Below are 21,267 nucleotides of genomic sequence, written 5' to 3'. Positions count from 1 at the left end.
GGGTGCTGTAGTAGAGCTGTGACTGTGGGTGCTGTAGTAGAGCTGTGACTGTGGGTGCTGTAGTAGAGCTGTGACTGAGTGCTGTGGGTGCTGTAGTAGAACTGTGACTGTGAGTGCTGTGGGTGCTGTAGTAGAGCTGTGACTGTGGGTGCTGTAGTAGAGCTGTGACTGAGTGCTGTGGGAGCTGTAGTAGAGCTGTGACTGAGTGCTGTGGGTGCTGTAGTAGAGCTGTGACTGTGGGTGCTGTAGTAGAGCTGTGACTGTGAGTGCTGTGGGTGCTGTAGTAGAGCTGTGACTGAGTGCTGTGGGTGCTGTAGTAGAGCTGTGACTGAGTGCTGTGGGTGCTGTAGTAGAGCTGTGACTGTGGGTGCTGCAGTAGAGCTGTGACTGTGAGTGCTGCATGGACTAAGCCATGGTGGAATTTTCCTTTGTTGCCAGCATCTTATCTGTAGCACCCATTTGGATCCGACACAGTCTTTGCGATGGTTACAGACCCCTTTTAAAGATGAGACACAGAGAAAGTAACCGTATGCGGGAGCTGTTAGGACCATGCTTTCCATTCAAACACACATTTAATTTTTGTTTTCCCTTAACTCTTTTTTTTTTTTTTAGATGTATCTTTTTTTCCTTTTTTCTTTTTAATTTTATGTATTTTATTTGAGAGGTAGAATCACAGACAGTGAGAGAGAGGGAGAGACAGAGAGAAAGGTCTTCCCTCCGTTGGTTCAATCCCCAAATGGCCGCAGTGGCTGTACTGTGCTAATCTGAAGCCAGGAGTCAGGAGCTTCTTCCCGGTTTCCCATGTGGGTGCAGGGGCCCAAGGACTTGGGCCATCTTCTGCTTTTCCAGGTCATAATAGAGAGCTGGATTGGAAGTGGAGCAACCAGGACTTGAACTGGTGCCCCTATGGGATGCCAGCACTGCAGGCGGAGGATTAACCCACTGTGCCATGGCACCAGACCCTTCCCTTAATTTTTTTTTTTTTTTTTTTTGGACAGGCAGAGTTAGAGAGAGAGACAGACAGAAAGGTCTTCCTTCCATTGGTTCACCCCCAAGATGGCTGCCACGGCTGGCGCACTGCATTGATCCGAAGCCAGGAGCCAGGTGCCTCCTCCTGGTCTCCCATGGGGTGCAGGGACCCAAGCACTTGGGCCATCCTCCACTGCACTCCTGGGCCATAGCAGAGAGCTGGACCTCAAGAGGAGCAACCAGGACAGAACCGGCGCCCCAACCGGGACTAGAACCCGGGGTTTCAGCGCCGCAGGCAGAGGATTAGCCTAGTGAGCCACGGCGCTGGCCCCTTCCCTTAACTTTTGAACTATATTGGAAGAGTAGTTTATGTGGCTGTCTTCTAAAGCTTGACCTAGGTATCAGTCAGGGAGGGGTTGGCTATTTGGATTGAAATTCTTGAGTAGTTCCTGTTGCCATAACGATGAACTTCGAACTGCTGCTCTGGTGGTTCCAGCTCTGCCCCGGCTTCCCTGCTGAGTCGCCTCTTTGCCTCCTTGTCCTTCGTCCACGAATGCCATTGCCTCTGCTGCAGGTGCTCACTCAGCTTTGCCTGCTGGACTCCTGTGCACCTTCAGAGTGAGTTCTGGGTTCTCCTGCCTTGGGCCTGAAGATCGGCCTGCAGACTACAAGTCTGCCCCTGGGTTTGCTCCCCATCTGTGGTGTGACTGACTCCCTTGCTCCTCTTCCTCACAGGGCTGGGGGTCAGGCATGGTGAGAGCAGGGACTGCCCTTTCTATCAGACCCACAGTTAGCCCCACACTGGCGTAATGTTGACGGGCAGGCTTGGACAAAGGCACACATACTGCCACGAGGACCCTTCAGTTCTAAGGTCAGATCATGTTGCCTATCTGGGCGTGATCCAGTGGACGGAAGACCTCTCTTCCTCTCTCTCTAACTCTCTTTCAAATAAATAAATCTCAAAAAAAAAAAAAAAAAAAAAAGGGAAGTTTGTTGACAATTGTGAACTTAGCACAGTGTTTTTTTTTGTTTTTTTTTTTTTTTTTTTTTTTTTTTTTTTTTTTTTAAGATTTAATCCACTGTTGGTGGGAATGTAAACTGGTAAAACCACTGTGGAAGACAGTGTGGAGATACCTCAGAAACCTGAATACAGACCTACCATATGACCCAGCCCTCCCACTCCTGGGAATTTACCAAGGGAAATGAAATCAGCAAATAAAAGAGTTATCTGTACTCCCATGTTTACTGCAGCTCAATTCACAACAGTTAAGATATGGAATCAACCTAAATGCCCATCAGCTGAAGACTGGATAAATAAATTATGGGATATGTACTCTATGGAATACTACACAGTGGTTAAAAAAATGAAATCTGGTCATTTGCAACAAAATGGATGAATCTGGAAAACATCATACTCAGTGAAATAAGCCAGTCCCAAAGGGACAAATACCATATGTTCTCCCTGATCTGTGGTAATTAATAGAGCACCTAAAAGGAAATCTGTAGAGGTGAAATTGACAGTTTGAGAAGCAATGACTTGAACAGCCCTTGTCTTGACTGTCAAGGAACAATTTTTTCTTCCCTCTTCTTCATACTATTTGTTGAACTCTTTACTTAACATAGAGTTAATCATTTGTGTATAAAGTCAATTGTAAATCGATCTCAGTAAAAAAATAAGAATGGGAATAAGGGAGGAGGAAGTTTATAACTGTAAAGCTATATAATTCTGCATACATTCCTACAGACTTACTTCTAAGGGTGCAGTTTAAAAACTTGTCATGAGATCCCAAATCCTATTAAGCTGGTTGGTAAAAATGCCATCTTAAGTGTTAAAGTGATCATATTAAGTGTTAAAGTAATCATATAGATAGGATTAAGCGTTAAAGGGATATATAAATAAGATCAAATGTCTAGTAATAATAATAGAATTAAAAAGAAGAGAATGTTCCAACATGGGAAGCAGTGCACACAGCAGACTCATAGAATGACAATCGCTTTAAATAGCATTCTGACCTCAGAATCAGCCCTCAAGGCATTCTGATTTGGCTGAAAAGCCCATGAGAGCATTTCAGGCAAGGAAAGCCAAGATACAAAAAAATGTCCTACATGAGGGATCTCTGTGAGAGACCCCAGTAGAAAGAAGTGGCCATCAAAGAAGGAGGTACTTTTCTCTGAAGGGAAGAGAGAACTTCCACTTTGCTTATGTCCTTGTCTAAATACTGATGGGGATTGTGGATTTAAAAGGCTTCCATAGCCTTGGCAGCTGCTGTCAAGAGCCTCAGATGATCACTGATGTCATACGTAAGAGTGTTGATTGTTAAATTAACAACAGGATTCATTGTGCACTTACTTCCCATGCAGGACTTCTGTCCTCAGTGAGTTGTATTATGAGAATTAACTTCTCAAACAATTTTGTGTGTGTGTGTGTGTGCGCGCGCATGCAAATTGTTGAAATCTTAGTACAGAAGTTGGTCTTCCGTGTATAAAGTTAATTGAAAATGAATCTTAATGGAGAATGGGACTGGGAATGGGAGAGGGAGGAGTTGGGGTGGGAAGAATCACCATATTCCTAAATTTGTCCTTATGCTATTTGTCCTCATTAAATAAAATGTTTCTTTGGGGGGAAAAAGATTTATTTATTTTTTGAAAGGGTTACAGAGAGAGAGCGTTCCAGATGGCCATGACAGCCAGGGCTGGACCAGGCTGAAGCCAGGAGTTAGGAGCTTTCTCTGGGTCTCCACCTGTAGCTTTTCCCAGGCCATTAGCAGAGAACTGGACTGGAACTGGAGCAGTAGGACTTGATGGCACACAGAAGGGATGCTGGTGTCACGGGCAGCGGCTTTACTTGCTATGCCACAATGTTGGCCTCTTAGCGTGGAGAGCTCTTGAGAAGTGTTTGCTGCGTTTCAGTGGTGTGTCACCCCATGACTGCATACTTTACCCCTCGGTGGCTGCAGTTCAAGGAGCAGGTAGACTCCTGAACAGGGAACCCTGAAGTTGGTCTCTGGGTTTTTTAACCTTTGAACCAAATGATGAGTTCACTGCATAATGTATTTCCCACTAATTGGTAGGAGCAGGATTACTTGTTCTCACTTGTCTGCTTCTGTGTTTGGGGCAGGGTGGAGGGAGAGGAGGAGACAGAAGGTTGGACTGTGTCTTTATAATGGGGGGGCACCCGTGTGGGAGACCCGGAAGAAGCTCCTGGCTTCGGATCCGTGCGGCTCCTGCCGTTGTGGCCATCTGGGGAGTGAACCAGTGGATGGAAGACCTCTCTCTCTGCCTCTGCCTCTCTCTCTAGCTCTATTTCAAATAAATAAAATATTAAAAAAATAATAATGGGGAGTCTACGTGGTTGTGCTGTCTTCCTGCTCCTGGCACGCGCCTGCCTTTTTAGGCTGAGCCCCTCTGGTGAGTGTCCTTGTCCTGGGGAGCTCTGTGGCTGTCACGGGACTCGGCAGGAGCCATGAATGAAAAGTGTGTAAGGACTGTCTTCTCTTGTCTCTGATACCCGGAGCAATCCCGAATGTCTTAGATGGTTTTTCTTTTAATGCTCTTTGGAAACAGGTATTTTAAAATGTTATTCCTGGAGGCTTTAAGATACAGAGTGAATGGGCAAGTGTTCTCAGTGTGGTGCCCTGGGCGCATGTCCTGTTGTTTCTGGACTCCCAGTAGACTGTCTTGAACCACCAGGGGGTGGCCAGTGAGATCCCTCAGGGGCAGGGCTGCCCATAGTTTGGTGGTCATCAGGGCTTGGTGTGTAGTTCTCTGTGGCAAGCTAAGTGGTCCCTGCAGTAGCAATGGCGAACGAGTGTGAGTACCACCACGGGGCAGGACCTTGTGTGTGTTGGCTCCAGTTCTCTCCAGCTGCTTTTTACAGGGAAAGACAGTGGAGCTGTGAGAGGTGGTCAAGATGTTTGTTCAGAAAGGGCTGGCGCCGGCGCCGCCGCTGCCGCTCACTAGGCTAATCCTCCGCCTTGTGGCGCCGGCACACCGGGTTCTAGTCCCGGTCGGGGCGCCGGATTCTGTCCCGGTTGCCCCTCTTCCAGGCCAGCCCTCTGCTGTGGCCAGGGAGTGCAGTGGAGGATGGCCCAAGTGCTTGGGTCCTGCACCCCATGGGAGACCAGGATAGGCACCTGGCTCCTGCCATCAGATCAGCGCGGTGTGCTGGCCGCAGCGCGGCGGCCGCGGCGGCCATTGGAGGGTGAACCAACAGCAAAGGAAGACCTTTCTCTCTGTCTCTCTCACTGTCCACTCTGCCTGTCAAAAAAAAAAAAAAAAAAAAAAAAAAAAAAAAAAAAAAAAGAAAGAAAGGGCCAGCATTATGGCGTAGTGGGTGAAGCCACTGCCTGGGGCGCCTGCGTCCTGTATAAAATCAATCAACCTGTTTTCTTTAAAGGTGTTCTTTCAAGGTCACGTAGCTAGGACGGGACAGTGTCAGTACTTGAACCTGCGTTAGGCTCAGCGTGCTGTGGGGCCGCAGTTGTAGGGAACGTCTCTCATTGACCCTGGCATCCGCAGACTGTCGGAGCGCCAGGGGTGCTGTCAGTCTGGAAGGCTTCCTGGAGGAAGTGGAGGGTATATATCAGTGTGTGTAGGTACGCATAATTTACGTACAGTGTTCACTCAAGGACTTTATCGTGCATAGACAGTGGCCATCAACAAAGGTTTTTAAACAGGAAGTTGAAATGAGTCCTGGTTTTCAGGAAGGATTTTCTGGAATGGATAAGAGGGGTTAGAGATTAGATGCAGACAAATATTGATGCACAGCTTCTGCTTAGAATGTTCTCTGCCTGGCTGCCTCCTCTTCCCCTCTTCCCATAGCACCACAGCCCTCCTTGGGGGCCGCTCGGTGTGAAGTTGGCTGCTGGCTGCGGCTGTGTTCTGCTGTGTGTCATCGCAGAGTTCAGTGGGTTATCTGCGTCCCTCCATCTGACGCCGCATCCCGTGGCCAAGGGCCTGTGTGTGTCTTCTCTCACAGTAGGTCTCCGAAGGCCCTCGTAGACACAGGGTGTGAGAGAGCAGCTGTGTGGGGAGGTGGAGCAGGCCTGGGAAGGGGAGGAGGCCAGGCGAGGGCGAGCTGAGTGTTTCTTTCGGGTGTCCAGGCTCGCTTGCGCCGGTGATACCGCCCTGGATGTGTTTCAGCCGAGCAGCCGCTGCCCTTCCTCAATGGCCGGGACGGTCGCCGGACACGCTGACCACTGTGCAGCGGCCGCTGTGCTTGGCTGGCTGTTCCTTTTCTGCTGGCCACGTTCCCCTTCGCCCGCTGTCGTCTCCCTCTCCGCTCTCCGGGCACTGCTTGGTCTTCCCCCGTTTGAATGCCTGCTTTTTCTGTATCGCTTCTGGGGAAAGGATCAACTGGGGCTGCTTGAGTGGGACTGTGGACTTTGAAGGTAAGGTGGGAGCCTCATCGAGGGCGTGTGCACTGAGCCGAGAGCCCGTTTGCTTGGGACAGCCTCGTGTGTGCTCTGCTGCAAGGTGGGGCGAGCCGGCAGCCAGCGGCTCTGGGAGCAGGGCACGGGGAGGGGTGGAATCCCTTCAGAAGGAGGGGGTGGAGTGTGGGGTCTGGGGGAAGCTTGGGTGTCGCTCCCCCTCTTCGTGGAGGAGCAACACTAAGCCCTGCCTAGGCTTCACATCCGAGTCACGGCACCATTATGTCGCTCCCCCTCTTCGTGGAGGAACGACACAGGACCCTGCGCTGTTCTTTCGTCTGCTCGGCCCTCCCCGGGTTTGCTGCTGGTTCTTCCCGGGTTGGCTACTATCCCTTCCACCTCCGTGGAAGGGCAGTTCCCCCTGGCCGCATTCCCCACTTCCGCAGGGGAGCGGCACACCGCCGGCCGGCTCTCTCGGGGGCTGCACGGGTTCCCTTAGATGTTCCCCATAGATGTTCCTGGTGCATGCCGTTTCTCTCCTCCTTTATGGTCCTCCTCCGCCAATCCCAACTCGGCCGCCCACACGCCGAGCACGCTGCTCTCCAATCAGGAGCAAGTCCTACAGTCCATCAGTTGAACTGGAGGCAGCTGTGCGGAAGCTGTTTACTTCTCTCCCAGCGCCATATTGTGGGAGAGCAGATGCATAGAATAAGTCCTAATTCGAGTAACTTAGTCTAGTCCGGATTGCTCCCCACACTTGGGTTTTCTCTGATTCCTGGGCAGGGCAGGGCTGGTGTGGGGGCACTTCTGAACTTTCTAGGACTTTCTTTTTAAAGTTTTATATGAAATTTTCAGGAGAGAGAGAGAGAGTGAGAGTGTCCATCATTTGGTTCACTCCCCAGATGCCTGCAACAGCTGGTGCTGGGCCAGGCCAAAGCCAAGCGCCGTGAGCTCCATCCTGGCGTCCGTGTGGGTGGCAGGGACCCAGTACCTGAGCCAGCACTGCTGCCTTCCGGGGTGCGCATCATCGGGAAGTTGGATCAGAAGTGGAACGGGGACTTGAAGCCAGGCAGTCTGGTACGGCACGTGGGCCTCCAAGTGGTGTCTTAACCGCCGTGCCAGGTGCCCACTCCATCTGGGACTTTTCCAAGCCTTACCTCCCGCTTCAGAATGTGATGGGATTAAGGGGCAGAGTGTGTGCGCGTGTGCGGGCGGGTTGGAGGGGCTGTTCCCATACTGTTCTCTTTGTGTTTGCAAGTGTTTCAAAACAGTGTGGGTCTAACCAGGAGTTGCCTGGGGGTGGTTAGCAAAGGGTGACCCTGCTGAGACTGGCAGTGGATGTGGAGGGGACTGAAGCCAGGGCGTCCTGTACGGGGGCCACAGCTGCTGCCCAGTGCACTGCCCGAGCAGCTAGACTGTGGGGCCCACCGGGAGTGGCCCTGGAAGCCTCACCTCTGGGGTGAGCACCCTGTCCTGAGAAGGCGGCGGCCCAGGGAGGAGAGGGCCTCTTGGTCAAGCTGTCCCTGCACACTTCCTGATTTCATTCTTTGTAGGAACTAGCAGCCTTCCTGAACTTTGGTTACAAAATAGAACCAGCCAACCCTCATACTCACATCTCCATCTCTAGGGCTTCACTGGGAATCAGAAAACTGAAGCATGGGCCCACTTTCATTTCCCAACCCTTCCCTGGGCTTTTCTGGGAGAAGTTAGTCAGAACTGCTCCGCTGCAAGTGGGGCGTTGTTGAAGTGCCAAGGGGCGGAGGGCTGTGTCTCGGGGGGTCCGCCCTCCCCGGGTCTGAGCGGATCTTGGACAGTTAAACAGGACGCAGTTCGCAGCCTCTTGGCCCAGGCCAGGGAAAAGAAGTTGCATTTCCGTTCCCTCCAGGTTTGGTTTGGTTTGGTTTGGTTTGGTTTGCTCCTTACTCTCAGGTGCCTGGCAGCGCCCGCTGAAGGGTGCAGTGTTTGCACTGGCAGCCATGTTGGCAGCAGCTGGAGCTGATGTGCTGGTCTGGGCCGGGCGTGTAAAGTTCACACTGTGTGCGGGGCAGGTGGGGGTGCATTTCAGCGGTGGGAGGTGGGAGTGAGGTTTGATGAAACTGACAGCAACGTCGCTGGTGCTTCACGCAGCCTGGGCATAGAGCTTTTCTTTTAGGCTGGAAATGGAGAGTTCTGAATTCTGTAATCTTATTCATTTGTCCTGGTCTTTAGTTTTCTGTTTTCACTGCATTAGCAGGAAGCTGGAGCCGGGACTCAGACCCAGGTGTATGGAGATGGGATGCAGGCGTCCTGACTTGGCCCCTCGGCCCCCAGAGCTTCCCCACAGGCAGGCCAAAAAGAGCAGCGCATCATTCGTGAGAACTCCAGAAGTCGTGCCAGGCTCACCCCAGACGCGCCGGCAGTGAGCTTGGAGGCCTTCCCGGCTCTGCCTGCCGAGGTGGGCGAGCTGCGTGAGGAGAAACTCCTTCTGGGTGCCAGAGCCAGCCTTGCAGTCAGCGGGAGCGTGGGCTGGCTCTGCCGCGGCTCGCAGGCGGGCGTCCTCTTCCTTCGTCGTGTGTAAACAGAGGCTGTTTGCAGTATTTTTTACTAGAGTTCCAAAGTTCCAGCTTATCACATTTGTTACTGTCTGCTCTTGCCAAGCGAAACAAAAAGATGTGCGAACGCGAGGTGGTGATGAACCTCTGGCCCGGCTCTGAGAGATGGCCCTGCCCTGATCCCGGCAGGGCAGCGCCTTCCACGGCTCTCCATCCTCACCAGCGCGCTCGTTTCGGAACCTTGGAGCCTGCCGTAGGCATCCCTCAGCAACGTGCTGTTTCTGGTTCCCATGAGCTTAGAGCCTTCTGACTCTAAGCGGTCTGGAGCGAAGATCTAAGGAAGCGCGCGGCACACTGCAGGTGCTCGTTACTGAGTGAGTGGACAGGCGCCCTGCCTGGGTCTCCTTCCAGGGCAGCGGTTTTCAGTAGTCACCTGGTTGAATGGCTCCAGCTTTGCACAGACTTGCGTCAGGTCTGTATGTTTTCCCATTTTCCCAAGCGCACCATTTCCCATGTGTGTTAATCATTTGTATTTCATTTTCTTTTTTTTTTTTTTTGACAGAGTGGACAGTGAGGGAGAGAGACAGAGAGAAAGGTCTTCCTTTGCTGTTGGTTCACTCTCCAATGGCCGCCGCGGCCGGCACGCTGCGGCCGGCACACCGCGCTGATCCGATGGCAGGAGCCAGGTGCCTATCCTGGTCTCCCATGGGGTGCAGGGCCCAAGCACTTGGGCCATCCTCCACTGCACTCCCTGGCCACAGCAGAGAGCTGGCCTGGAAGAGGGGCAACCGGGACAGAATCCGGCACCCCGACTGGGACTAGAACCCGGTGTGCCGGCGCCGCAAGGCGGAGGATTAGCCTAGTGAGCGGCGGCGCTGGCCTTAAGGGTCTGTCTTTAGGGCAAGCATTTGGCAGAGTGCCTGGCACTGCCTTGCAGACACCTGCCATGTCAGAGCGCCTGGGTTTGGGCCCCTGTCACCTGCATGGGAGACCTGAATGAATCTCCAGGTTCCTGGCTTCGGCTGCCCAACCTCCGCTGTTGTGGCCTTTGAAGGTCTCTCGCTGTCTCTGGGTAACTCTGCCCTTCAAATAAATGTCAATCTTTGTTTGTCTGTTTTAAATAACATTAGTCCAGTGTTACTAACCAAGCCGCAGGCTTTCTTCAGAGCCCTCAACCTTCCCGTGGGAGTTACTTCCATTTGGGGTTCCATCCAGGAGCCCCTGTGCTGTGCCCGCTGTCACTCGCCTTTGTCTTCTCAGGGCTGTGACAGTTTCTCAGACTTTCCTTGTTATTCAAGACCTTGGTAGTTTCAGGTGTGCTGGTTGGGTACCTCAGTTTGGTTTGCCTCATGTTTTCTCTGGTTGTCGGTCTGGGGTTATGGGTTTTGAGGAAGAACCCCACAGAGGTGAGGTGCCCTTGTCACATGTGTCGGGTTCAGGCTGTCTCCGTGACCATGCCACTAGGGATGCTAACCTTGCGGGTTTATTTACCGTTACGATTCTTTGGTTGTACATGGCTATGGCTCCCATGCAGCTGGTCCTTTTGGGCCAGGACGCCGCACTGCTGGCTTTGGGCTTCTTTGCTGTGTGAAGAGGTGTGCTGTGGGTACAGAATTTGAGGGGGACCTTCCAGGTCAGACAGAGACGCGTTTGGGGGCATGATTGTGAGCATTGGCATCACGGATGAAAGAAGATGGGCACGTATTGGTGATTGTTGGAACTGGGGTGGTTGTCCTCGTCTCTCTATTTTATTTTTATATCTTTGACATTTTAAAGTTAGAGGGAGAGAAACATTTCCAGTCTGCAGAGAGAGTGGTCCCAGGCTGCCGGGGCAGTGTAGGTGTTAAGATGGTGACTGTTGGTAGAGTCGCTGAGGTCGTCACTCATGGTGAATGTATTTGGTTCTTCTCAAGGCCTCCCTCCGTAAGGAGAACTTGCACCTAAACCAGCGTTAATTGCTGTTGCTAATAGCAGTGTGATCAGAACATTCCTGGACATCTTTGAGGGAGAAGAGTCGCTGCTCTGCCACCAGAAAAGAATTCCAATTAAGAGGAGGAGGTTCTAGATGGATTGGAAAACATTTGTAGAGCAGAAGGAAAATGTTTACCATGTCATGTTACGCTAGCTTGTTGGATGGCTTATCTGAATCTAACAGATTTGTACATGGACTATTTCTAAAATTTAAGACAATTTTATTTATTTGGAAGGCAGAGTCTTAAAGAAAGAGACAGAGAGAAGGTTCTATCTGTTCTATTTATTGGTTCACTCCCCAAATGGCTGCAGTGGCTAGGGATGGGCTAGGCTGAAGCCAGGAGCCCGAAACTCCATCCTGGGCTCCCATGTGCGCGACAGGGGCTCAGGTACTTCGCCATCATCTGCTGCTTTTCCAGAATGTGCCCCAGCAGGAGGCTGGGTTGGAAATGGAGTAGCCAGGACGTACACCAGGCATCTGATATGGATTGTGGGGTGTGAGATGTGAGTATCCCAGGCACCAACCTAACAGTTGCTCCAAATGTGCACCCCTAAGAAATGTTCTTTTCTTTTTAAAAAAATACTTATGTATGGGGCTGGTGCTGTGGCTCACTTGGTTAATCCTCCACCTGCGGCGCCGGCATCCCATATAGGCAATATAGGCACCGGTTCTAGTCCCGGTTGCTCCTCTTCCAGGCCAGCTCTCTGCTGTGGCCCAGGAGTGCAGTGGAGGATGGCCCAGGTCCTTGGGCCCCTGCACCCGCATGGGAGACCAGGAAGAAGCACCTGGCTCCTGGCTTTGGATGGGCGCAGCGCTGGCCGTAGTGGCCATTTGGGGAGTGAACCAACGGAAGGAAGACCTTTCTCTGTCTCTCTCACTGTCTATAACTCATCCTGTCAAATAAAAAAAAAAAAGATAAAATACTTATTTATTTGAAATGCAGAGTTAGAGGGAGCGACAGAGAGGAAAGAGATCTCCCATCTGCTGGTTCACTCCCCAAATGGCCACAACAACGGAGCGCCAGGCCGAACAGGAGCCAGGGGCTTCATCTGGCTCTCCCACATGGGGGCAGGGACCCAAGCACTCGGGCCTTCCTCCACTGCTTTCCTAGTGCATTAGCAGGGAGCTGGATCGGAAGTGGAGTAGCTGGGACTCGAAACAGCACCCATCTGTGATGCCTGCACTGCAGGCGGTGGCTTACGTTGCTAGGCCACAGCGCCAGGCTCCTGAGGAATGTGTGTGTGTGTGTGTGTGTGTGTGTGTGTTTTTGACAGAGTGGACAGTGAGAGAGACAGAGAGAAAGGTCTTCCTTTTGCTGTTGGTTCACCCTCCAATGGCCGCTGCGGCCGGCGCACCGCACTGATCTGATGGCAGGAGCCGGGTACTTCTGGTCTCCCATGCGGGTGCAGGGCCCAAGCACTTGGGCCATCCTCCACTGCACTCCCTGGCCACAACAGAGAGCTGGCCTGGAAGAGGGGCAACCGGGACAGAATCTGGTGCCCCAATCGGGACTAGAACCCGGTGTGCTGGCGCCGCAAGGCGGAGGATTAGCCTAGTGAGCCGCAGCGCCGGCCCGAGGAATGTTCTTAATGACTAATGCTTGAAAGCATTTCTTCAGGCCATGTGTTTTGCCAAGCTCGTCTTTCTACTCCACTTGATTTCAAATTGTTTTAAGTTTATTTGACAGGTAGAGTTATAGACAGTGAGAGAGACAGAGAGAAAGATCTTACTTCCGTTGGTTCACTCTCCAAATGGCTGCAACAATCCAAAGCCAGGAGCCAGGTGCTTCTCCTGGTCTTCCATGGGGTGCAGGGCCCAAGCACTTGGGCCATCCTCCACTGCACTCCTGGGCCACAGCAGAGAGCTGGACTGGAAGAGGGGCAACCGGGACTAGAACCCTGCGCCCATAGGATGCCAGTGCCACAGGTGGAGGATTAACCAAGTGAGCCACGGCGCCGGCCCCCCACTTGATTTCATAAAGGATTTGAGTTTGGTTGTAGGAGAACCGAAGAAAAATGGTGTTAGATCTGTGTTCTTTGCTACCGCCAAGGCAGCAGCAGTAAGATGGATCTTCAGTTGTGGGAAGATCCCCGCAGCTCTCCCGTGAGCCAGTGTGTATGGGGGCTCAGGGCCTGCCCTGTGTCCCGGGGAGCCCCGTGCAGCTTCCCGGCTGCCCCCCCGTGACCGTGGCAAGCACTTCCCCTGAGCCGTGGTTTTCTCATCAGCAGAGTGGAGCAGTACTCCTGCCTGGTGAGGCTGGCGTGAGGCCAGCGTCACTGTATCTGAGGATCATCCACTTGCAAGTTTTTGGATTTTTTTTTATTAATATTACTATTATTAGAGAAGCAGAGGGACAAAGAGAGAGAAAGAACCCCTATCCACTGCTTTATTCCTGCAGCAGCCGAAGCTGCAAGCCAGGAATTCAGTCCAGGTTTCCCTTGGGGGTGTCAGGAACCAATTTCTTTCTTTCCTTTTTTGAACATTGATTTATTTTATTGGGAGGTAGTGATTTATTTATTTTATCTTAATGACAGAGTGACAGAGAGAGATGGATTGATCTTCCATCTGCTGTTTCACTCTAAAAATAGCCACACCAGCTGGGTCTGGGCCAGGCCGAACCAGGAGCTTCATGTGGGGACCGGTCCTGTATGGGAGGCAGGGGCCCAGCCACTTGGACCATCTTCGTCGGCCTTCCCAGGCACAGTAACGGGAAGCTGGATTGAAGCGGAGACTTGAACTGGTGCTCCAGTATGGGACGCTTGTGTCACAGGCAACTGCTCTTACCCACTGCACCGCGGTGCCAGCCCTGGGGCACCCGGTGTCTTGAGCCATTGCTGCTGCTCCCCAGGGTCGGGAGCTGAGATTTGAGCCTGGGTACTCTGATGTGGAATGCCATCATCTGCTGCCGCCCATGTGCATGAGCAGGGATTGGACTGGAAGTAGAGCAGCCGGAACTCGAACTAGTACTCTAATGAGATGTGGGCTCAGTGACTTAACTCTGTCTTTAAAAAATGCCCTTAGAGGTTAAATCAAGTTGGCAGCTTGTGTCAGCTGCTTTTGCTGCCCTCAATAAAACACTGGTCAGTAAAGTTGGGAGTCGGGGCCGGTGCCATGGGACTGGCACCATGGTGCAGTAGGTTAATCCTCTGCCTGTGGCACCAGCATCCCATATGGGCGCCGGTTCGAGTCCTGGCTGCTCGTCTTTCAATCAGCTCTCTGCTATGGCCTGGGAAAGCAGTAGAAGATGGCCCAAGTCCTTGGGCCCCTGCACCCACGTGGGAGACCAGGAAGGAAGTACCTGGCTCCTGGCTTCGGATCGGTGCAGCTCTGGGTGTTGCAGCCGTTTAGGGAGTGAACCAGCAGAGGGAGGACCTTTCTCTCTCTCTCTCCCTCTCACTGTCTGTAACTTTACCTCTCAAATGAATAAATAAAATCTTTTAAAAAAATTTAGTTGGGAGCGGCTTCTCTCTGGAGCCCACTCTCCATCGGTGAGGAGGAAGCGATGGCCGAGGTGCGGAGTGACACAACCTCCCTTTAGGTCACTCCCCTTTCCTGGGCAGTTTCCCACCTCTGAGACTCCTTGCACAGGCCTGGTATAAAGCACCTGGTGCTTGTCTGTCTGCCCTGCTGGACTCCACGCTGCTTACGGGCAGATGTGCTGGTTGATTTAGTTTGTGGCTTCCATAGCCTATCAGATGGAGGACGCTAATTAAATCTTTGTCAGATGGCGGGATTAAAAGATAAAGAAGGGAGGGGAAAGCCACAGCAGTGGGACTTCATTCCCAAAGCTTGCACGCCATTCCTCTTTTGAAACCATTTTAAACGTGAGAGGCAAGAGACAGAAGCCAGAGAAGGACAGAGCTTCCATCTGCTGGTTCTCTCCCCAAAGGCCCGAGAGCCGTCACTGCTGCCTCCCACGGAGCAGGGCTGGGGGTTGCATCCAGGCCCTCTGATGCAAGACCTGGGCATCGTGGCCACTAGGCCAAGTGCCTGCTCTGCAGGATTCCTCCCTGGGATCGCTTTCTGTCTCCAGCGCGTTGCTCAAAGACGACTCGAGCGTTTGCAGAACTGGGGCTGTGTGCAGACATTGCTTCTCCTGATGACATGCGAGGATTTTGTAGAAAGAATAAGAAAAAAACGAACATGTTTCTTTTATTTTTTAAGATTTATTTATTAATTTATTTGAAAGGCAAATGCAGAGGGTAGAGAAAAGAGAGAGAGAGGGAGAGAGGTTTTCCATCCACTGGTTCTCCCCCCAACTCTCCCCAAATAGCTGCAACAGCTGGAGTTGCGCCGATCTGAAGCCAGGAGCCAGGAGCTGCCTTGGAGTCTCCCATGTGGGTGCAGAGGCCCAAGGACCTGGCCCATCCTCCACTGCTTTCCCAGGCCACAGCAGAGAGCTGGATCGGAAGTGGAGCAGCCGGGACTTCAACCGGTGCCCACGTGGGATGCCAGCACTGCAGGTGGTGGCTTTACCCGCTGTGCCACAGGGCTGGCCGGGATCATGTTTCTTCCTATCACATTGCTGCTTTTGGGCTTCCTGCTTTAATTAGTGGGGCTTTTTTTTTTTTTTTGTCATCTTTGGACAAGTGCCAGAGAAGCACGGAGCTTATGTAAAAGGTTTTCACTGTTTTACTTGCCAGAGGTGGAGCTGGAACTTAGCGCCCCTTTGTTGCGGCACTTCCTTCTTTGATAGCGAATGTTAGCAGCTTGGCTCTGTTTCTTCCTTGTTATGGATGTGCGTGGCAAGCGTAGTGTAAGATGGCTCTACTTACGTCTTGGTCGTGAAAAATGCAAGAAGCTAACAAGTAGGATTTGAAAATATCAGTACCTTGTCCCTCAACATCCGCCTGCCCCCCAGAGTGGCCTCTCACATTGTTCTTACGTAATCTATGATTCTGGGTTCTAGACTTTGAGTCGTGTACCATTTTTTTCTTTATTTTTCTTTCTTTCTTTTTTTTTGACAGGCAGAGTGGACAGTGAGAGACAGAGAGAAAGGTCTTCCTTTACTGTTGGTTCACCCTCCAATGGCCGCCGCGGCCGGTGCACCGCGCTGATCCGATGGCAGGAGCCAGGTGCTTCTCCTGGTCTCCCATGGGGTGCAGGGCCCAAGCACTTGGGCCATCCTCCACTGCACTCCTGGGCCACAGCAGAGAGCTGGCCTGGAAGAGGGGCAACCGGGACAGAATCCAGTGCCCCGACCGGGACTAGAACCTGGTGTGCCGGCGCCACAGGCGGAGGATTAGCCTAGTGAGCCGTGGCGCCGGCTGAGTCGTGTACCATTTGAAGACAGAAACCAGCACCTTAAACCGTCCTTTAGATTCCTGCTGTGCAGACTGCCCGGCAGCTGTTGAAGCCTGTCCTGTCCTGGCACCAGTGCACGTCTTGCTGCGGTGATGGTGGAGGCCTTGAGGTCGCCTGGGGAGAGTCGTGTGTGTGTGTGTGCGCGCGTGTGTGCCAGAGACCAGCTGTTCTGAGGACTGAGGCTTCTAGTGTGGGTCATGACGTGGTGTCAGCATCGCGCTGTGACGCAGGGGCCTGTGCTGGGCAGGAGAGAGCCCTGCACCCCTGCAGAAGACTTCTCTCCCCTCCCCCTCCTGTTCTCCTGCTTCCACGCTCTCCCCCTCTCCCACCTCTCTCATTTGTTGAGAAATTAATTTGGACTTGCTTAGGGGCTAGGACAGAATAACACCAGGGTACCAGCTGTCCCGGTCAAGCCAGACCATTTCTTCTACTCGAGAAGTTCCTTGTGCCAGGGCCAGTGCTGTGGCACCGTGCCGCCCGTGATGCCGGCATCCTGGCTCTGCCACTTCTGTCTAGCTCCTTGCTGGTGCGCCTGCGAAAGCAGCAGAGGATGGCCCAAGTGCTTGGGCCCCTACACCCATGTGGGAGACCCTGACTTTGGTCCATCCCAACCCTAGCTCTCGCTCTCGCTCTCCCTCTCCCTCTGCCTCCCTCTCCCTCTCCCCCTGCCTCCCTCTCCCTCTCTCCCTGCCTCCCTCTCCCTCTCCCCCTGCCTCCCTCTCCCTCTCCCCCTGCCTCCCTCTCCCTCTCCCCCTGCCTCCCTCTCCCTCTCCCCCTGCCTCTCTCTCCCTCTCCCCCTGCCTCTCTCTCCCTCTCCCCCTGCCTCCCTCTCCCTCTCTCCCTGCCTCCCTCCCCCTCTCCCTCTCCCCCTGCCTCCCTCTCCCTCTCCCCCTGCCTCTCTCTCCCTCTCCCCCTGCCTCTCTCTCCCTCTCCCCCTGCCTCCCTCTCCCTCTCTCCCTGCCTCCCTCTCCCTCTCCCTCTCCCCCTGCCTCCCTCTCCCTCTCCCTCTCTCCCTGCCTCCCCTCTCCCTCTCCCCCTGCCTCCCTCTCCCTCTCCCCCTGCCTCCCTCTCCCTCTCTCCCTGCCTCCCTCTCCCTCTCTCCCTGCCTCCCCTCTCCCTCTCCCCCTGCCTCCCCTCTCCCTCTCCCCCTGCCTCCCTCTCCCTCTCTCCCTGCCTCCCTCTCCCTCTCCCTCTCCCCCTGCCTCCCTCTCCCTCTCCCTCTCCCCCTGCCTCCCTCTCCCTCTCCCCCTGCCTCTCTCTCCCTCTCCCCCTGCCTCTCTCTCCCTCTCCCCCTACCTCCCTCTCCCTCTCCCCCTGCCTCCCTCTCCCTCTCTCCCTGCCTCCCTCTCCCTCTCCCTCTCCCCCTGCCTCCCTCTCCCTCTCCCCCTGCCTCCCTCTCCCTCTCTCCCTGCCTCCCTCTCCCTCTCTCCCTGCCTCCCTCTCCCTCTCCCTCTCCCCCTGCCTCCCTCTCCCTCTCCCCCTGCCTCTCTCTCCCTCTCCCCCTGCCTCTCTCTCCCTCTCCCCCTGCCTCCCTCTCCCTCTCTCCCTGCCTCCCTCTCCCTCTCCCTCTCCCCCTGCCTCCCTCTCCCTCTCCCCCTGCCTCCCTCTCCTTCTCTCCCTGCCTCCCTCTCCCTCTCTCCCTGCCTCCCTCTCCCTCTCCCTCTCCCCCTGCCTCCCTCTCCCTCTCTCCCTGCCTCCCTCTCCCTCTCTCCCTGCCTCCCTCTCCCTCTCTCCCTGCCTCCCTCTCCCTCTCGCTCTCGCTCTCGCTCTCCCTCTCTCCCTGCCTCCCTCTCCCTCTGTAATGTGCCTTTCACAGGAATAAATACATCTTCAGAGGTTCCGTGGGCCTCCTTGTAGCCAGTCCCCATTTCTCCCTCCCGGTCCCGCAGCGGCTCTGTCGTTGTAGCTGAGATGGGACTTGTTAGGGCCCCACACACAGGTGGACGCAGCGTTGCTGTTTTGCACCGCGTGGTGTTTCTGTGACTCACTCACGTGGCGTCTGACTCCTTCCTTTGTGTTGCCCAGTTGAGGCCACACGTGGTGGAGTTTGTTGTGAGTGGAGAACCCAGGTGCGACAGAGTGTGTGCGTGGGCTTTCTGTGGCTGCACCCCACCCCTGCCTTTCCACAGATTTGAGCAAGTCAACCAGATTTGGGGAGCCGTCTTCTTTCCTTCCTGACGGGGGGTGTTGCTAGTTGTTGAGAGGCCTGTCTGCTCAGAGCCACTCTTCCCTGCCCCGGCACGTAGCACCCGAGCATCTCAGCGGAGGGGAGATTGGACTTCTTAGCCTGGCTTCACTGTTGCTGCTGACAGTGGGCCACCAGGCCTTGCATTCGAGGCCGGCTGTGTCTGGGGGTCCAGGTTCACAGGTCCTGTGGGCCTGCCCAGTGCCGCGCTGCCCGGTACCCGTGCCTGCACTCCAGGCTGCTGCCGTGGAGGGGTTCTGTTAAGCCCGGCCCGACCTCAGCTGTCAGTGTAGGCAGGGAGGTTAGGACTGCCGCCTGCTCTCGTTTACTGCAAGTCATTCCCTGTGCGCCTTAGCCCTGCAAGTCCCCGTGGGAGACGGGCTGCCTGGGCGGGGAGAGCTGGGGGCACTGCTGAAGGGTAGTTGCTTTCTGAAGTGATGGAAGTGCCCTGAAATCTGCTGTGGCGCCGTTTACACAGATCCGTGGCAGAGCTGAGTGTCACTGTAAATGAGTGAATCCATACAGCGTGTGAATGGCATCTCGTGAGGCTGTGGGGCAAGGGTGGGCCGGGAGCAGTGACGGCGCAGTTCATAGAGGGGTCTTGTTCTCTCCCCAGAACACGACCTGTCCTAGAGCCCCGCTTTCCCTCACAGGGAGTTCCCTGCGGGGAGCCAGTGTGCTACCAAGGTGCTGTGAGTGGCTGGGATGTGAGTCTGAATCCTCTGGGCCTGTGTCAGCTGGCTGACCTGGGGCAGGTTGCTTCCCCTCCCCCTTCCTGTCAGCCGGGGCTAGCAGGGCCCATCTCAGGGGTCTTTGAGCAGCCATTGTGTGACTGTCACGACAAACGGCCTGAGAGAGAGGCGGCCTTGTCAGGCCCTGTCCTGAGGGCTGCCGGCCGTGCGTGTGGTCTCCATGTGGTGTGCCGATGACATGCGTGTACTCAGCCACTGGGGGAGGGTGGGGCTGGGGCGCTCTGGCTGACTTGGCGGGCTCAGTCTCCCTGCTGCTGGCCACATGGCTCGAGTGGACTGGTGGCACGCTCTTGGTGATCCCGCGTCCTCTCCTCTGCTCTTTGGCAGGGTGCCCTGGCCCTCGGGACACATGGAGTTTAGCATTTACTGTGCACACGGTTTCTGTGGAGGCAGCCCAGGGCAGAGACCTGGGCTTCTTCAGCTGTGGAGCGCTAAGCCCCTAAGCACTGTGCTTAGCACTGGTGGTTGTTGAATGACTGCCCCGTGGTTTCAAGTCTGGCGACAGAAGCCAGATCAAAACTGGAAATACCGGCTTAGGGACTGCACGCATGCCAGAAATTAGCGGGTGAGTTTCCCGGAGCAGCGTTTCGGTCCCAGGCCTCAGTGGCTGTGCCTGGGCCCCAGCGCAGAAGGGCTGCCCCAGCAGCCGTCCCGTCCTCCGTCCTCCTCAGGGGGTGGGAAGGAGAGTGGCTTTCTGCCGCCATGGAGTCCTCTGGTGCAGTGTAGCTGACGTGGTGGGTGGGAGAGGGTGTCCCCACCTTACCGGCAGGTTGCTTTTAGTATTATTTCATGGCCCCTCATTCTTCAGTGAAAATTAAGATTTTCATTAAGCAGCACTTGTATCTAAGACTCAGCTCAGATCCTTTAAGGAAGCCAAGAGTGAAACAGTGAGATATGCCTGGGAGTCTTGAGGCTGGCAGCTGGGTTCAGACCCTCAGCTACCCCGTACCTGCTGTGGGGCACTGGGCAACTTGCCAAACTTCTCTGAACCCAGTTGTCCAGCCTAGGAAATGGAGCAAACAGTACTTAGCCTCATAGAGTTATTTTCATATTTAAGTAGAAAAAAATGTGATCTCTATATAAATGTTTATTGAATAGCCTGTGTTTGTTGGTTAAAAAAAGAGAATTTAAAAAGCAATTAGACTTTTAAAAGAATAAGAATCGGGCCAGTGCTGTGGCATAGTAGGTTAAGCCTCTGCCTGCAGCACTGGCATACATGTGGGTGTGGGTTCGAGTCCTGGCAGCTCCACTTCCAATCCAGCTCTCTGCTGTGGCCTGGGAAAGCAGTGGAAGATGGCCCAAATACTTGGGTCCCTGAACCCACATGGGTGACCCCGAGGAAGCTCCTGGCTCCTGGCTCCAGGTCGGCCCAGCTCAGGGCGTTGCAGCCATCTGGGGAGAGAACCAGCAGATGGAAGATCTCTCTCTGTCTCTCCCTCTCTCTGTGTGTAACGCTGCCTCTTGAATAAATAAATCTTTATAAAAAATGAATAAATTTTTGAGAGGAAGAGTGAATAAACGTACCTTGCTGTGATGCCCTAATGTGAACTCTGGCAGCCTGGCTTGGTGAAGGGCACGTGTGGAGAGTCTCCTCGCCAGGGCCCAGGCCCACCCTCCCTCCTAGTGGACACGGTGCTCCCCAGGTATGGCTGACCTGGGGCTCTGCTCTGTCTCTTGTAGCAGTGTGATTGGTTCAACAAAGCTGATGACAGAATAGAGTGAGATGTGCGCTGTGTTGGGTTCCTTGCCTTTTTGGTGTATGTGCACGTGTGGAGGATGATATAGTTTTCCATGTGGTGTAAGTTATCATGGGTCAAGTGATAGAGTCTCGTTGATATGGTCTTTGCTTTATTGTTATTTTTTCTATTAAGGAATTTCTAAGCCCAAGATTTTAGAAAGAAAACCTTAACCTATTTTGTTTTGTTGTAAAATGAGACTAGATAGATTATTAAAAAAATCATTCATTTACTTGAAAGAGAAAGATCTTCCAACTACTGGGTCAGTCTCCAAATGCCTGCACCAGCTGGGGTGGCCAGGCTAGAGTCAAGAGCTGTGTCTTCCATGTGGGCGCAGGGACCACCTGCTGCCCTCCGGACGTACATCAGCAGGAAGCTGGGGTAGGGAGCCGAGCTGGCACTTGACTGGGGGATGGGATGCGGAGCTGGGAAGCAGTGCCTTCAGTGCT

General features: G+C 53.8%; 1 protein-coding gene across 3 annotated transcripts in view; it reads left to right on the top strand.

The window, feature by feature from the left end:
* PACSIN2 (protein kinase C and casein kinase substrate in neurons 2) overlaps window positions 1-21,267 on the top strand; it is a 131,063-nt gene that overhangs the window by 22,988 nt on the left and 86,808 nt on the right. The window lies entirely within an intron of this gene.

Source organism: Oryctolagus cuniculus, chromosome 11 (assembly GCF_051225735.1).
Source record: "Oryctolagus cuniculus isolate XC-2025 breed Fujian yellow rabbit chromosome 11, ASM5122573v1, whole genome shotgun sequence".
NCBI lineage: Eukaryota > Metazoa > Chordata > Mammalia > Lagomorpha > Leporidae > Oryctolagus > Oryctolagus cuniculus.
Note: the sequence above shows the minus strand (reverse complement) of the source record. Positions and strands in the feature narration are given on the sequence as shown.